The 4579-nt window shown below is 46.3% G+C and overlaps 1 long non-coding RNA gene across 1 annotated transcript; it reads left to right on the top strand.

Annotated features, from left to right (window-relative positions):
* Window positions 1-1749: 1749 nt before the first annotated feature.
* LOC125947535 (uncharacterized) lies at window positions 1750-4082 on the top strand. Its single transcript, XR_007468357.1, has 2 exons — window positions 1750-2094; window positions 2155-4082. It is a non-coding gene; the product is annotated as an uncharacterized LOC125947535 (long non-coding RNA).
* Window positions 4083-4579: the final 497 nt, after the last annotated feature.

Genomic DNA, 4579 nt, shown 5'->3' with positions numbered 1-4579 from the left:
TGCACTATTTTATACGTTATTACATAGCACTACAATGAGTACACTTAAACAATTTTGACATACTAGCTGATGTCTTCGCATATGCTAGCTGTCCGTACAGTGGCTGTACCCTCCGCGACAGAAGAAGAGCCGGCGCACACATTCAAACGCCGCCCAGCCGCCCGCCGAGTAGCAGACAAACGGATGGATGGATGGATGGATGGATGAGGCTGAACGCTGAACCCGTTAAACCGGGCGGTGGCATACGCCACGTAGCCATGACTATTAACCTATTTTGTACTTTGTGGTGGGTGAAATTTCACCCTTGCCTTGATTTTATCCACCAATCAGATAACCTCTGTTTGGTTATTTCTACCCGCTTAAAGTCTATTTTGCCTTCACTGTCCCTAAACCCCAATGCTTTGAAAAAATCAGCCCCGTTGCCTTGCGCTGTAGGGTTAAGCCCTTTACAGAAAAGTATGAGGTGTTCAGCCGTTTCCTCTTCTCCACACGCACAGCACAACGTGTCTATACCTTGGTACTTGACTCGGTACATCTTAGTCCGCAATACTCCCGTCCTGGCTTCAAACAACAAAGAGCTTCCCCTAGAATTATCGTAGATATTTTCTTTGGCAATTTCTTGCTTGAAAGTTCGATATGTTCCCAGTGCTGATTTCGTCTGCATCCCCGTTTTCCACAGACCCCTCTCTGTTTCCTTAACCTTTTTCTGAACCGCTGTTTCCTGGTTTGCACCCCTCCTGCAGTCCAAAAATTTGATTGACAGTTTTCTGGTCAGCTTCCTCCATTTTGTATCAACATTCCTCATGTACAAATAACTGAAAACTCTCCTTGCCCACCGCTTTTCTGCCATTTCTCTCAATCGCTCCTCAAATTCTGTCTTGCTGCTGGCTTCCCTGCCCTCGAATGACGTCCATCCCATGTCACCCTGTACCCCCTGATTTGGTGTATTTCCGTGTGCTCCCAGAGCCAGCCTACCTACCCCTCGCTGCTTAGCTTCCAACCTTGCTCGAACCTCTGATCTCATGCACAGAACCGCATTGCCGAAAGTCAAACTAGGGACCATCACCCCTTTCCAAATCCCTCTCACCACTTCGTACCTATTGTAATTCCACAGTGCCCTATTTTTCATCACAGCTGCATTTCTGCTACCTTTAGCCTTCACATATTTTTCATGTTCCGTTAGGTACTCAGCCCCATTGTTTATCCACACTCCAAGATATTTGTACTTATCCACCACCTCCAGCCTAACCTCCTGTATCCTATGCTCGCTGTCCTGATTATCATTAAAAGTCATGACTGCCGATTTTTCTTTACTAAACTTCAAACCTAAGCTATCTCCCTCTTTACCACAGATGTCCATTAATCTCTGCAAGTCTTCCTTGCTGTCAGCCATAAGTACAATGTCATCCGCATACATCAGTCCTGGTAATGACTAATCCATTCTCCTTGCTCCACGGGTCTGGGGCAGCAGCGGCGCGGCGCGGCAGTTCACAGAAAAAGGCCCACGCCGGAGCGCGTGCGTCTAAATGTCGTACAAAAATCCCTCACGTGACTCGATCCTAGGCACCTAGGTGTAACCTAGGGACACGATCAATTAAAGACTTTTGAGAAGGCGCGATGGTGGCGCCAAGCGACGACGGCATGCGACGGCGTGTTCGTTCTCGGCGTGAAGTTCGTTCTATGTGATCGTTCCCTGGCCCGCGCCGACCGCGCGCTGTTCAACTTGCGTGTGTGATTGTGCTTGCGTTGCTTGTGTATTGGTTGTAGGTTCGGTGTTACTTGGCGGAAAGCCGTGAGTAGTGCTTGTGTGGCAGTGCGGCTTTGGCCTCGGTGAGCTCTGGAGAATCTGCGTTGTGTGATCAGTGTTCCTCGACAATGCGGCGCTGGTGACGATTGAAATGTCGAAGTGGCATAGCGCCTCGGCAGCGCAGTTCAGCGAACCGCGATGTGGCGTCGCCGTGTCCACCTTTGCTTAACGGACGTCGAGGGATGTGCTGCTCTCTACAAGTCACAAAAATGTGACTGCGTCGACCGCCCACGGTTGAGCGCTGAATGTGTGGTTTGAGTACTCTGCTTGAAACGAGTGGTGCAGCTGTGGTGGCAGAACGCGATGAGGCTTCAGTTTGTGCTCCGTGCTTGATACGAGTGTTGCAGCTGGGTGGCAGAACGCCATGAAATCCGTGCTGTGCAGACGCTCGAAATATCCAATTCACGTCGGCGTCTTGGCAACGGCCAGTTCGCGAACCGGCGCCCTGGAGCGGCGCCTCTGTGCCCGCCCTATTCGATAGCGTCGACGCATTAATATTTACGTAACCAGGCGTCCTTGCTTGACAGACGCCGATGGCGAAGGTGCTGCGATATGCTGCTGGCCAGCCTTGCAGTTTTTCTCACATTAAAAATATGTAGCATACCTACATGCCTAGCATGTGTTATAAGACAATGTCTACCATGAGAAGATTGTCAGGAGTGCCCCAGTACTGCTCCCAATCTGGCATTCCTGGCTTTGCATGCCCTCAGTAATCATGATGACAATGTGGGCCCATTTTTTTCAAAGTAAGCTGCTATTCTGTTTGCAAAATGGGGAGGCTAGCTAAGCTAGTCTGTTCTTTGTGTTTTGTCAATTTGATGACAAATTATTGGCAATGTTCTTTTAAGGTGCTTTTAAAAGATGTTAAGCCTACCAAAAAACTGCACCATTGGCAGTGTTCTTTGGTGGTGACAGAAAAGTGAAACTGCAGACTAAGTTGGTCATGCCCGCATTTTTGGAAAATTTAAGAGCAATATCGACACCCACAACCGTACAACTGATTGAGCCATGGATGGCCACACGCTTTCTGCACAAATTGTGGGCCCTTACGCAACATCAATGAAGAGTCAACAAGCCAAGGTTTCCCTTCGACCTAGGCAGTCTACAGTTCGTTGTCGTCGCAACAGCTGATCGCCCCGCAAGTTCACAGCCTGTGCCTTCTGCTGATACTAGAGTCAACTCGTCACCCATGCACAACACTTCTAGTTGCCCCAGTAGTAGTGCTGCTGCTTCTAAATATTGAGTAACCACACATTGTAGGCTACAAGGGCATTGTTGCACTGCATCTCACCTCCATGTGTGTTGTGTTGCTGTTTGCATACATGTCCTTGTTCAATAAGCGCTCTGAATTTTTTTCACTACTGCAATGTCTTAACTGCACTGTGGCAGTGCTGTATATACTATCGATTAACCTCCATATACACAAGTGCTTTGATCATCAATCTTCAAAAATGCAACCTTCATGCTTCTCCTCCTTCACAAGAAAGCTTGCATATCAAACATTATTCTTACCCCAACTAGAATTGGCAGGTTGAATTTGGTCACTTCTCCAGGCATATCTAATCCGCATTCTTGAGTATAGCCAAAACTGTGCTGCACGTTTAATTACCAGGGATTACAACCAATATTTGAGCATATCTAACATTACGTTGTCACTACCATCCTTTGAATCATGCCGGAATGTAGTGTCGCTTTGTCTGCTACATAAAATCATTCATAGTGAGCAGTCGTCCACCTTGCCTCTTGTTTGTCCATCCCACACATCTAGGTGCTTCTACAATCGCCTTAGCGTCCAGCACATTTTTGGTCGAACTGATGCCTTTAACTTGTCTGCTTTGCCACGTGCCATTAGGCATTGGAATGGTCTTCTCGATAACATTGCTGACATTAACAATACTGTAACCTTCAGACAAAAAAATCAGTATGTTTGGTTAGTGTTCAAGTGTTTCTATTTCTGGTGTATGTAACTTTTTATGTAATTATGCAATCGTACTATTCACTGTATAACCCAGCTCTCTAATGGTAGAATTTTACTTCCAAGATTTTATAATTTGTTCTTTTCAAGTTACTGTGTTGATCTTGTGTCGCTGTTTATATTTCTAACGTATAACTTTTTGGCTCCTTTGTTATGCGATGCCCTCCCCCCTCCACGCAATACTCCTTCTGGAGTCTGTGATGTAAATGAATACATAAACCAGAGGGCACTACTGTTTCTTGTGGAATCAAAATTGTGTACATTGTTGTAGTTTTACCAATAAAAGCTCTAAATTGTGAATTGTTCTCCTGCAATGCCAGCAATGTATACATAACAGGCCAGTTGTGTATATTGCCTAGAATCAGCATTATCAGCCCCTGAAAACTGAATATCCTATCTTCCTGTCTGTCTGGGTCTTTATCCATTTTTCCGTAAACTTGGGTCACTGGGTAATCCATGGTAAAATGGGTAGAGCACTGGGGCTGCTGCGCTGAGGACACCCAGTTTGAAACAAAAATAGGTCACGAGGTATGGGCCGCTCATCAATGACAAAAAAAAATTTCTTAGGTGCTGGGCATATTCGAATCGAATGTCAAGCACTGACTTAGCGGCAGCCCTGCTAACAGGCGTAGCATGTCCAGAGGGACTTGTGAGAAAGGATCCTGGCTCGTACATGATTGACCTCTGTCGTGGCAATACAATGTCTCTACATTGTTTCAATGCCATCATATTAACATCGGCATCATCGTGAAATGGGTTGTGCCAGAATTTTTTTTTCTTCCTAAATTTATTCCCCT

This window comes from Dermacentor silvarum, chromosome 8, assembly GCF_013339745.2.
Source record: "Dermacentor silvarum isolate Dsil-2018 chromosome 8, BIME_Dsil_1.4, whole genome shotgun sequence".
Lineage (NCBI taxonomy): Eukaryota > Metazoa > Arthropoda > Arachnida > Ixodida > Ixodidae > Dermacentor > Dermacentor silvarum.
Note: the sequence above shows the minus strand (reverse complement) of the source record. Positions and strands in the feature narration are given on the sequence as shown.